Source organism: Macaca fascicularis, chromosome 4, assembly GCF_037993035.2.
Source record: "Macaca fascicularis isolate 582-1 chromosome 4, T2T-MFA8v1.1".
Taxonomy (NCBI): domain Eukaryota; kingdom Metazoa; phylum Chordata; class Mammalia; order Primates; family Cercopithecidae; genus Macaca; species Macaca fascicularis.
Window position 1 is genome coordinate 106,174,766 of NC_088378.1, and position 14,098 is coordinate 106,188,863.

Below are 14,098 nucleotides of genomic sequence, written 5' to 3' on the forward strand. Positions count from 1 at the left end.
TTATGATTTGTATAACCTTGAATAGTTCATTTGACATAGGTGAAGTACAGTTTCTTCTTTATTTAATCTATGTAATGCCAATCTTAATAAGATAATGTAAGTCAAATATTTGGCATTTTTTTGAAGTTTACATAGTTTAAATCTCAAGGGTGGTCAGCATTCCTCTGCCACCATATGCACACACCCCCAATACATCCACTCCAAGAAAGAGTGTAGTGGTTCCTGCAAGTTGTGGGCTCAATACTCATTTCTGTTCCTATTTTGGGAACACATTATTACGTAAAATTGTTTCCTTTTTTATTATACCATTGTGAGTTTAATTCTTTTCTGTTAATTGTAGCCAATGGAACCCTAATGGACACAAGGGAAAATAAAATGGCTGATTTATAAAGTTAGGGTAAGAATTAGCATGTATGTAAAGTGACTAATGGAATGCTTTAAAACAAAGTATATTGATTGTCCATATGTTTACTAAACAATTTCTTTCCCTCCTTTCAAAAATTTGAAATATGGACAAATAACAATCTCTGAAATATCATGGAAGATTAGTGGGAGAATGAGCTAGGCAATGAGAAAAACCTTGGCTCCAGTATGGGTACCCCACTTATTAGTTCACACGACTATAGCAAAGTCATGCCCTTCTCCAATCCTCTGTTGCTCATTTATTGAAAAGGATCTAATATTGCTGAGTGAAGAATATTATTGTGAGAAGCAAACAGAAAATATAAGTGAAAAGATATCACAGATACTTGGTATTTGATAATATCAGTAAACCTTCTCCACAAGCCCTATAATGGGAGAGACAAAGAAGCAGGATAAAAATAAAGTGCAGACGTGTGTTAAACAATCTGGAGGGCTACAAACGAGAGGCTTATAGAAACTATTACACTCCTCAGTGATCCAGTCAAGTCTCTGATGCAATTTCAATACATAGAACCATAATGGTTATTAATATTAATGTACTTACCAATTATTTTCTTATCAGACTATAGTTTTGTTGTACTACCTGCCCTTTGCAATGAAAGACTTTCACAGTCTTTTATGTTTTGTCATGAATCAAAGCTATTTTTAATGCAAAGCTTTAATGATGATAAATATAACTACTATGCACTGTAATGTTCTTTGCTAATACACTTGATATGCACTAACTCATTTGATTCTCCTCACAATCTCAAATGTGACATGGGTTATAGTAACCTTTTTTTACAGATAAGAACACTTAATCTCAGAGCACTTACTTTCCAAGGATTACAAAGCTCAAAGTGTCAGAAAAGAAAAAGAATTCCAGATGTAATTCCAAAGTCTATATAGTTTTAAGTGTTTACTATATTATACTAGAAGATATTTTAAGATAAAAATCAAATGCCTTTTATATTTTCCAGTCTGTTGAAAATGAATCACTGTTATTCCTGAGACATATCATATATCAAATTATAAAATGTATTCTCTCACAAGCCTACCATTTTATAAACCCTTATGTTTTCCTTTGTCTTCATTACATGTACATTTTAGATTGAAAACACTTTCAACACAATTTTTCAATATGCCAATGTTTTGTGGTACACAGAATATTCAATCAAGCTGTGTTTCTTCTACCTCCTCAGTATTTTTCATCATTATTTTCCAGACTGGCTATTAGGCAAAATAAATAGATGAGCCGAGGTGTAGTCAGTGCACACCTGCACATAGCCATCCCACTATCACCATATGGTGATACAACTTTTGTAAACACTGACAATAGTGTTATATGAATTAAGCAAATGAGAAATATCATTTGTGCAATAATCTTTTGACAAAAAAAATTTGACTAATTAAAAATCTCCTTATTGTTTTGGATATGTTCTCTTTGATACGTTTTTGTTTTTTGGAATTAAAATGTTCCTTAGGTTGTCAGACCACCCTGATGAATGCTCAACAAGTTTTTAAAATAATATATAAATAGTGATTTCTTTTGAAATTCATAAAGCTATCAGAGATTCAAGTCTGAGGTACAAATTAATACCACAAAGGCATGCAAGTATTTTATAAAAGTTTTCAAGCAATGAACAGTTTATATTTTATAGTTAAAAACGGGTACAGGCCGGGCGCGGTGGCTCACGCCTGTAATCCCAGCACTTTGGGAGGCCGAGGCGGGTGGATCACAAAGTCAGGAAATTGAGACCATCCTAGCTAACATGGTGAAACGTGTTATTTTAGTATTTACAAAAAATACAAAAAAATTAGCCGGGCGTGGTGGCGGGCGCCTGTAGTCCCAGCTACTCAGGAGGCTGAGGCAGGAGAACAGCATGAACCCGGGAGGCGGAGCTTGCAGTGAGCCAAGATCGCGTCACTGCACTCCAGCCTGGGAGACAGAGCAAGCCTCTGTCTCAAAATAAAACAAAATAAACAAAAACAAAAAACCATGGGTACAAATTGCTTAGATTGTATGTTGCCAAAAAATAATCTCTTAGAACATCAACTATTTACTGTCCTTCTAATGAATAAAGTTAGTCCTTACTAATCCTTTTATATAAAATGCCATATATAATTGTAATGCATTCAATATATAATGTATAAATAATAATTATTTTAATTCAATGATTGTTGTAATTTAAATTTGATAATAAATCTCTAAGATCTATATAATGGTTATATAAAATTGATTCATAACTACACATACAAATAGATAAATTATCATGGGGTAATAAATATGAATTTCAAATTCATAGATGTAAAACTAAAATTATAGCTTGGGTTTAAAGATAGAGTTTGAGTAAATCAAAGGAGAGGAGTTATCCTTTGCTACTCTTGGAATATTCAGTCTAAAAGAAAGATACTAGATGGGAGGTTACAATGTAGGGGCAAAAAGAGGGCAATCTGTTAACAAGAAAGGTACCATTGGAAGAATAACATGAGAAACAGAAGTGTAATTAAAGTTGGGAAAGCAAATAAAAATGTTAGATAGAGTTATGAAAGTTCCAGTTGATTCAGAAAGCAATGTATAGTCAGAAAGGGAAAGACTGGCAGACTGAGAAGCATAGATGGAGGCAGAAATCGAGGTCTAGTGGACAGAATGGTTCCAGTGCTCAGTCTGGGAACGATTTTGTGACCACATAAAATATGCCTAAGAATTAAGAAGCATCAACTCTAGGAAACCAGAAAAAAATGTAAGTTGGAATCTTCCAGATATGAAGTATTTTCAATGAGAGCAAGTAGACAAATGGCGGATGCTTTGATTATTTGATTCAGAAGAACATTATCTGAATAATTTGTTCACAAACATTGGAAATCATGGAAAAGTGCCTAATCCATTGATCTCTCAGCCATTTTATTTCCATCACGGTGTCATTGTGTTATTGTTGATGACACCATATGGTATCCCTAATTAGATCATAAAACTAAGTTTTATCTGAAAGAAAAGGCTGAGAAGTAAAAAAATCTGCTGATTCAAAGTACAACCTTCAGCTAATTCAGAACAAGGCAGCATTAAATATTCTGCTGTATAAATAAAAAATTGCTGTCAATATTTGAATGTCAAAGAGGCATTTAAGCACATATATTAAACTGACCAAAATCTATAAATTTCCAAAATGAATGTATAAAAAATTATTTTATTAATTAGTAAAATTATCAGTATCTAATAAGGTTTATTTTTTAAAAAGCAAAACTCTGAACTCTGAAAATTAAAGCTGTCACACTACTTTCAAGTAAGCCAGAAGTGTTCTTAACTACTAAATAGTAAGTATTCCCAACAACAATGATAAAAATAGAAAGTGTTTATTATCTAAGTAAATAGGGAAAGCAAAATCTATTCAGCTGGTCTCAACATCCATGATCATAATTTACTGAACCTCTCTCTCATGTTTTTCCCTCTGTTTTTCTTTGTCTCTCTCCCATGTCTCCCATTTACTAGTCCTTCCTCCTATATTTCTACATTTTTCTCTCTGTCCCACTTTTCACAAAACATCTTTTCATACCCTCTGACTTTACTCATACATTCTTTCTCCTTCTGATTTCTGAAAAATGTAATGTAGTATTAGAATAATACAGATTTCTAGTGATTTTGACAAGGTAGGAATAAAACACGCTACAGGCAAAAATTCACATTTGCATTCTAGTGTTAGAAGCAAAACTATTAAAATGCAAAAAAAGAGTTTAAAATGAATTTGAAATAGTAGCTACTGAATGCCTGTGGTGTAGATCAAGACCAAAATTGCTAATATAGCTGTGCCCTTTGCCTTTTTTTTTCACAGTCACCAAAAATTGCCGCCTCTTTATTTATTGAAGGAATTTTATCTCTGCTGAACTAAGTTGCAAAATGATGTTCTACATATAAATTAAGCCTCTGTCCAACTCCTGTTTCATAAACATTTTAGTGTACTTTGAAATTCAATAAGTTTATTAATAATATTTTGCCCTCAAGTCATTATTTTTGGAGCCTTAAGTCTTACTTTTTAAAAATATTTACTCTGGAGTTATGTTTTGTTTCCATAGCCTAATACTTCAAGCCAAGAACAGACAGAATCTTTAAGATACATTCCCATTAAAACTATGCCTTCCCAAGAAAGTACATTCTGCTAAAAGTAACACCTCCCAATCCTACCTCATTAGGTAAGATATTGTCACTGACACAGAACTTAGGTATTTTGATAAATTTTCATGCTAATTATGATTACCTTGCTAAGGAGTAAGAAATGTGTTTATCTGACTAATGCGATGACTGTGCAGATATAAACTGAGTGATGATTGAAGCCATGAGTATGAATGAATCAATCACATGTCTAAACAGAATGAAAAGAGAAATGGGCCATCAAGCATGCTTTTGAAGTGATGGGCTAACAGCAGACCCAGCAGTCAAGTCAACGTCAGTTTTGCTGAAGCTAAAATGTAATTAGCTTTGTTGGGCTAGCTGATTCTTCAGCCAAAAACAAACAAACAAAAACAAAACAAAACACGGATGTTGGCAGAGGAACATTTATGCAGAAAGTCAAGGTAGGGACAATTTCCAAAGGCATACTAGAAAGCAAACTTAGTTCGTATTTCATTTTGAATTAAGACTTCAGAGAACTGCATATATTTGTTTTTTTCTGGCATTTTCATAGTTCTCAACATTTGCTAAGTTTGTAAATTCTGTTTGTTTTCTTATGAACTAGCCATAATCACTTGTGCAAAATAGAAATTGTTTTTGAAAACCTCATTGTAAAATAGAGATTGGAAATTACAGTTTTCCAGCATTCTGGAAGGAATAGGAATTCAAGACAATTTTATAATCACTGTAAAAGAGAGAAGAGAAAAATCAAGCAGGTCACGCTCTTGGTAGGAGAAAAGAAATAAGGTCTTGGCTTATGAATCCGAGATCTGGAAAGATAAAGATAGCATCAATTGCCCTCATTCCATGAGGATGCAGAGAACTGGCAGGGAGAGAGCTGGCCTGGGTAGAAAAACAAAGAATGTACTGATACATAATGGAGACTTGCTGGGGTTAATTTCACAGTAGAGTTTGAAGGGTGAAAAGGGATCAAGGGAACTAGAAAGTTTTTCCCTTTTAGAGGGAACATTTCCCCACCAAAGTCTTTTGATTATTTCAAGAAATGGGAGGAAAGAAAGAATAAAAGGGGTCCCAAAAAGAAAACTTTTGTGGGAGTCAAGAATACAGGGAGATTTAACACTGTGGACTGCACACCTCCAGGAGTTCAATTTCCATAAAGACGCCAGCTGGACCTAAGGCAAAGAAATGATGAGAAATACTGGGCTAATAGGAATCCCCAAATCTAAGGCTCTGAAACCAGGGTTGGAGCCAGGGTGACCTGTTAATCATCAGTAGTTTCTACAAAGGAATCCCTTTTAGGAAGGCCAGAGTAGAGATATACCCTGCAGAGGCCAGGGTGGTGCATTGGTACTGATTCCAGTCATTCCCCCAAGGTCATTGTGTCAGGAGAAGAGAAGGGTCTGTCTGAAACTAGAAATATTATGAAAATAGTTCAGATGTAGGAAACAGAAGCGGACTTCTTTAAACAGTCAGCAAAAGCACATCTGCAGCCAGGAGAGAGACCAGATCAACCCAAATAACAGATGGCATTTGTCATTAAGAAATGCCAATGTCAGTACAAAAAAATTAGTAATACAGGCAGGAGCGGAAGAGTGAAAACTACCCCAGATAAGAGCTGCAGCAGAAGAGGTGGGAGCCTGGTGAGCCGGGGGGAAGGAAAACGGAAACCCACAGCACCAGAGTTAGAAAGGAAGTAAGTAATAACATTCAGAGAACCAGAGAAAAAAAAAGGGCTTACAGGGAATGATTCTTTTGTTAAGATCTCAGGTTAAAAGTTATATTCAGAACACTTTTCTACAAAAGCATTATCTATATCTCCATCCTCCCCACTTGCCAGCCTTTTTAGCCCCCTGATGAGGGAGAAGTTAAGAGCATGAGCTCTGAAGCTGGACCACCTAGGTGCACATTTGCTGTCCACAGAGCAGCTCCAGGACCTCAGTTAGATTACCCCAGAGGCCAGTAAGTGCTCAATATGTGTTAACATGTGTCAGCTATTATCATCATTTTAAAGTAAGATTTAAAGGTAAAGGGGAGAGAAGAGCAGTAAGGAATGCCATGGGCAAGGGCTAAGAGGGGCAGCCAAGAATGTAGTGGTTTTCAGCTTTTCAAACACTGAAGCGTGTAATTATTTCACCAAGAGAGAAATACATCTACTAGAAGTTGTTCTTCAAGAGAAATATGATATTTAGGTTATTTCTATAAACAGAAACTTCCTTTTGCATATGTAGTTTAACACTAATAATGTATTCTGGTTTAATATTTTAATTTATGAGCTGTGTCCTCAATGGAAATGATATTCCTTCCAGAAAAAAAAAAAAAATGACGCTATTTGAAAAAAATAATTGCTTTCTTCTCTCAGTATAGCCATTCACATATTCAACCACATGGACAAGCTCCACACCTCCAACTGAAAGGCTGAGGCACAGCTTAAACACTGAAAGTTTCTGAAGCTTGAGAAAACTAATAAGAAAAGCCCCCTGATTCCCCTGGCAAATTCGTTAGTGGAAAAACCACTTAGTATTCAAGTTACCTTATTGTTATGTAAAATTATTTTCCTAAATCTGATGCATTTTTGTATGGAATGAAAACATCATGTCATATAAGTATTATAATGTTTGCAAAGTTATATTAATTTAAAATAGTGTGATAGAGCTTAATACACATTTTACCTCTTGTAAAATGCATTAGAATATGATTAGTATGCAGCACTCCATCTCAACTGGAAAAGAAAGAAATCAGTGTGACCAATGGCAAAGCTATTCGCTATTAAATAGCTGAAATAGCAGCAGGTCTAAAGTATCTGCATCTCATTTTGGATTTAATTATTGCAATAACATCTCATTTGCTTCAAGGTATTACAATTATCTTCTGTTTTAAATTGAAAGGTATTTTAGAATGAATGCAGCTAATGCAGCCAAAGGTTCAAAATGTCCAGAGCATTGAGCTTTAAAGTAGAACAACCCACATTTTAAACAAATCCTTACTAAAAGACTGCATAAGAAATGCATTTCCTTTCATCAAAACCCCAGTGTATGTGCCTAGTGAGATATAATGATTTTTTTTTTCTGATTTCAATGTTATTAAGTTTAAAAAAAGTGACATTAGGTACAGATTGATAATAGGCATCGACATTAATGAAAATCAAAACGAAAGCTCATTTTCATAATTTCATAATACTATTTGCAAGTATGAAATAGTCACTTAATTTTCGGTAAAACTATTTTAAAAATGAAATCAAATGAAGCTTTAAATCTGATATGGATCAACAGTAAGATATTTTCTTCTTCTTAATTAGCCACTCTTGAAATAATTCAAAACATTTTTAAACAATATTTAGCACAGATGTCAGTGGTTAGGAACTTTTAAATGTTAGATCTCTTTAATTGGAAGTGTTTGGTTTTGTTCTTAAAAAATCTAACCATGTGAGATGTTTCAAACTTCTGTTAATTTTACAGATTTTATGTATCCTTGAACTGGGCCCTTTAGGAAATTTCACTGGAGAATGTCATTTTTCTTAGGTAAGGATTACTCGAGGACAGGGAATAGAAATGCTTTCAAAGAAGGCTAAGTCAAGGCCAATTTAGCCGCTGGGCACAGTGGGAGGCACAGGGTCTAGGACCCCAGATACGTTTTGAGGTCTTTAGAAATGTTTTAATTTCTTGTGAAATCAAAAGAAGAAAATATTCTGGACATTTTGAACCTTTTGCTTCACTAAAAAGTTGAACATAATATAGCTTGGGTTATATTTCTCATTATACTAATGTCGTTACAATATAATTTTTTTATTATTATTTTTATTGGAAGAAACCACAAAGTCAAAATTGCCTCTAGCCAAGGAATGTATGGGTCAGTCCTCACTCAAGTTCAAAAAGTCTGTTACCTGAAAATTTCATGGCCCCTAAGTGAACAAATTGAAATTCTGCCTCAGAATAAGTAGAAATTCTCCAGACATTCTTGTCTTTTTTGCTCTTGATCAATCATCACGCTTGCCTGGGTGCTTGTCTGTGTCTCTCTGTGACTTTACTTTCTTGTGTCTCTGCTTAGCCACCCTCTTGCAAAGGAACTTTGCCCCTGAAGTACTGACTTTCGTGTTCAGTTCTACAAAGCTAATGGACTTAGTCTAATTGTCCTTCTAATTGTGCCTATGCCTTCCCTCTTGAGTCCCTGAGCACAGACTGATTCTCTAATAAAGGAAAGGTAGGGCGGATGATAATAACTAATTTCTTAACAGTTCTTACACTACTGGAGTTCCTTCTAAAATAATTCACTCAATTTTATCCATCAATTTACTTCATATTGTGATTATTGTGAATTGATGAACTTACTTTAAATAAGAACAAAGATTATTTATCAATAATTTATAAGTATAATTATCCAATTAATCTCACAAATACAGGAAACTATGTTTTAATCTTTAGCCCATTTGATTGGATTATGTCAGTTGAGTATGTTAAATGTAAGCAACTAATACATAGGTAAAAATACACTCATTTTTTCATTGACTATAACTTTATACTAATAAATTGCATATATTGGGAATGCAATTCCAAATACACACAGAAACACAGATAGACACAAATGGTTTTACCTCACTAGAACAGGAAATATTGCTGAAAAGGAATTCCTTAAGGTACCTGGATGAATCCAGATGTGCTGCTGGGAAGGAACATATCTAAGAGCACAACAATTCAAGTAGATGTGATTTAAACTAGATTTCAGCCTATTTCAAGGCCAATTTCAAGATAATCCATTAGACAATCAGTCCAAATAGACCATATAAAAATGAAAAGATGACTTTTAAATCTGTTTTGTCACTGATATAGTCATTGTCAGCAAATCCTTCCATCAAAACAATCTTAATTATAAATGACTAGCTATGGGTAGACTACAATATTATATACGCACTGGAAAAGAAATTATTACATATGCCTAGAGTAACACTAACATTTAATTAGTACTCATTAAGTCCCAAACTTTTTCTCAGAACTTGTATGTCTCATACTATTCTACAGCAGACAATACCATTATCCTCATTGCATAGATGTAGAATTAATACATGGAAATATTAAGTAACTTGCCCAAGGTCACATTGCTAGTAAGTGACAGAGCCAGAATATGAACACAGGTAGTGCGGCTCAGAGCTGGTGCTCAAGTCATGCTGCTACACAAACAACACAAACATGCAGATGCACATATGTGCTGTACACATACAGTCACCTCCACTACTCATAACAAGCTTTTTCTTATAGGCTAGGTATAGTAAAATACTATGTTCACCAAAATGAATGTGTGCTGCTTTAATCACATAGCCATATCTTTTATGGTGAATTGAGGTATTTATTTTTCACTACCCAGTCTTCCCCACCCCAGTCAGCTCCCTCATTGCTGGGTCAAAATTTTAGCAGTGGCTGCTTCCCTCTAAGTCCCAGACCCTATAATGTTCCTTCTTCTCTTTGCTCCTTTGGGGGTGATAACAGCTTCTCACTGTTGCTAGTAAAAAAGACTCTACCCTTGACCAAACTCTACTCAAGCTTCCTCTGAATGCTTTTCTTAACTACATCTAGACCTTTCAATCTCTGTGACAACCTTTGCGTCATCTAATTTTAGCAAAAACCCTAAGTCAGTTTAGAGAGAATGCCCCCACTTCAGTATTTGATCACCACAGTTTTTGATCAACTTCCTCATCCACCATCATCCATTAGGTGATATCTGATCACCGTGGCCTACCTTCACTAAGAATCCTGTCAAGCTGGGTTAGCGAGAATCACTCCTCACCCCTGATGTTTCCTCTTTGTAATTTTCTGTCTACTGACTCCCACCCTCCTCTCTGCATGTAACTTCTCACTTGCCCATGCTATATTCGGAACTGACTCCAGGACTATGCTGTGGTATCTTTTCCACGATTGCAGCAGCTCCTAAATAAAATCTGTGCTTGTCACTTTAACTGCAGTCTAGCTCTGTTATTTCTTCAGCGCTAGTCCCTGAATGTTTCCCCATCTCAGATTAGTCCACTTAGCCCTGCCCCCACCTTTAAATAACCCTTTCATTAAACTCTCTTCAATTAAAACTTCACATGTCTATCTGGTTCGGAGGGTGTGTGGTCAGGGGCACTGACAGACACAGAGTGAGACTCAGAATTAGAAGCCTGGATTGTTTGATTCCATCATGATTCTTCAAACAAATACACATTTATATTAAAAAGGAAAGGAGGAGATCCTGAAATTCATTTTCTCCCTTTCAAGACCACTGAAATGCTGATTTGCATTACAATGACTTTTAGAGAAGAGAGGCTTCAGAACTTAAGTATTCCAATTTATTGAGCATTTACTCTGTGCAATTGAAAACACAAATAGCAATGGATAAGCATTGGAGAAATCACTGTCCCTACACTCTTTGAGCTTAAATTCTAGTGGAGAAAACATATAAGCAAACATTATATTGAGTGCTACAGAATGCTATATTTGAAAATATGACATAGCTATGCTGCTCTTCATGTTTAGGGTAATGAGTTGGAGGGAATGACTACTAAGTTGATACCTAAGAATAAAGAGTAGCTGGACAAATAAAAAGGAAGCAAGAACATCCTAGAAAAACAAAAATCTGTGATTTGTTTTAAATATAACATTTCAAAAATGTAGCATTCTTTGGTAACTATAAATGCATTTTGTAATTTAAAAATATTTTTCCAGTATTTCTCTAAATATTTAATTATAAATATAGGCAGATATGATTAAAGATTAATTAAAGATATATTGTTTGTGATATCACTAAATTACTAACCAGATGTTATAGATTTCAAAGACTGTTTTTTTCATTTAGATTTGAGACAAAACTCTACCTAATGATACAGGATTTTACTTTCATTGATGGAATTTCAAGCTTCACCTGTTAAAAGGAGCCCTTTGTCATAAAGCAAGGTTTTCACAGATTATTTAGCACTGATTTATGAAATCAAAGCATAATTATACATACCTGTGGACTCCAATTAAACTGGACATTTCAAAGTTTTTGTTTATTTTTAGCGCAAATATGTACATTCTGCTTCTTCATGTAGGCTGCTCTTAAGTAAAATAATTTGGTTCTCAGGAATTCAGTCAGAAGGGGAAAATATCAGAATATTGTGTTATAAGACTGTGAACTGTGACCTTAATAGACTTCTAATCTCAAAGTTATTGATAGAAATATTTTCTAAAAACAGCAAAAAGCTTTAAAGTAGGCGAATTCAAATTTGTTGCTGTTAAAAATAGCTGCTTCCTAGAGCATGCTGTTCTCTTCTTAACTTTTAATGAACTCTTGAAAGCTCACTTGAGAATGATAATCAGGTTGGCATTATTCTCTAAGTGCCCCAAATCTAAAAGCAGAGCAAAACTTTTAAAACAACAAAGATACAATATTTTAGGTTAATATGCCTAGATGCTTCAGTAACATCATGCTTACCTCAATAGTCCAGGTTTCTTTCTCATATTTTATAATAAATTTGGACAACCTTCAAATTAAATGTACACAGTGTTTCATAATAATTTATGTTTAAAATGTTGAAATGTTATTCAATGGTAAAATACTGTATAAATAATCAAATAGGTCATAAACATGTATTAGGGACTAACACATTGACAACTTTTCACTTGTAAACTTCGTGCTGAAGCCCCGTTTAAATGCAAAGATGACATTTAAAATTAAATTTTGCAGAAACATATATCAATGACAGTAAACTAATTTTAGTGGCCAGGTGCATTGGCTTACACCTGTAATCCCAGTACTTTGGGAGGCTGATGTAGGAGGATCACTTGAGGTCAGGAGTTCGAGACTAGCCTGGCCAACATGGCAAAACCCAGTCTCTACTAAAAATACAAAAAAAAATTAGCCAGGTGCCTGTAATCCCAGCTACTGGGGAGGCTGAGGCAGGAGACTTGCTTGAACCTGGGAGGTGAAGGTTGCAGTGAACCGAGATCGCACCATTGCACTTCAGCCTGGGGAACAAGAGAGAAACTCGGTCTCAAAAAAATAAAAAAATAAATAAAAATAAAAAATCTTAATCAGGCCGGGCGCGGTGGCTCAAGCCTGTAATCCCAGCACTTTGGGAGGCCGAGACGGGCGGATCACGAGGTCAGGAGATCGAGACCATCCTGGCTAACACCGTGAAACCCTGTCTCTACTAAAAAATACAAAAAAACTAGCCGGGTGAGGTGGCGGGCGCCTGTAGTCCCAGCTACTCAGGAGGCTGAGGCAGGAGAATGGCGTGAACCCGGGAGGCGGAGCTTGCAGTGAGCTGAGATCCGGCCACAGCACTCCAGCCTGGGTGACAGAGCGAGACTCCGTCTCAAAAAAAAAAAAAAAAAAAAAAAAATCTTAATCAATGGGGCTCTTTTAATATTTTAGGTGTTTTGTAAACCTTTAAAACAAGAAAACTCCCTATGTATAGCCATAATTTAATTTAGAAAATTAGTGTGGAATAATAATTCTTCTGGAGAATTATTATATAAATTATAGAAACATATATATTTAATTTCAAGTCTGAATCTGACTTTTATGACTATAAATTGATATACTCAAAATTTCAAAATTATACTTCTTTGACCCACACAAATGGTAGCAGTTTATGGGACAGTGTTTATATTGTATTTAAGCTTGCTTTTCAATTTTTACCAAATTAAGGGAAGCAAAAACATTAATTTATAATGCTAAATTATTAATTCTGAATGACAAAAAAGTTTGTTTTGAAATCCACAAAATGTAATTTGTTCAACATTATGCACACTTTCAAACATACAGCAGAGCTGAAGTTATTTCACAGTAAAGAATTATGCAACCATCACCTTGATTTTACTGCATTTTACTATACTTGTGGGTTAATATCTATCCTTCATTAATCTTTCCAAGCATCCATCAATGCATCTTATATTTGATCCATTTTAACATAAGCTAACAATATTGAATAGCCAAAATGCCAAATTTAAAATATTTAGAAAAACTTAGGCGTATTTTAAATAACCCTGCAATAATGGCCAAAAGTCACATGAATGCTGTACAAGTTCTAGCTACATATATATGTATCCAGAAAACAAAAGCAAATCCTACATATTTTATATTTCAGTCAAGTGCATCAGCCAGGGTCTGATCAGAAAAACAGAAACTACTCTGAGTGGTTCCAAAAGACCAAAATATTACCATAAGATTTTTATTGATTCTTTTATCTTGGCTGACTGTAAATTCTCTCATTTTTCTTTACATTCTTATTAATTGAACTGAAATATTAGGGGGCTCTTATATTTAAAAGAAAGGTAATTAGAGTGCTGAGTTCTGTCTTTTAGGCCTTGAATCCTTTCCTGCTTTACTCTGTAGAGCAGCCAAACTGACCCCTGTAGGCTGCCTCACTGACACTTAAGTCAATAAGGAATCTAAAAATAATTTGATATATTGAATTAATGCAGTCAAAGACTATATTTCCAATTTAATTTTGCAGACTCGTAAGCAATTTATTATCGGGAGAACCCGCTCCCAGTGTTTAACATGGGTTCTTTTCTATTTCCTAAGTGTCTCGGCTGGGTTGAGAAATAAAGGGAAAGAGCA

The 14,098-nt window shown here is 34.7% G+C and overlaps 1 protein-coding gene across 3 annotated transcripts in view; it reads right to left on the reverse strand.

Annotated features, from left to right (window-relative positions):
• ADGRB3 (adhesion G protein-coupled receptor B3) overlaps window positions 1-14,098 on the reverse strand; it is a 737,861-nt gene that overhangs the window by 655,936 nt on the left and 67,827 nt on the right. The gene's annotated exons all lie outside the window — the stretch shown is intronic.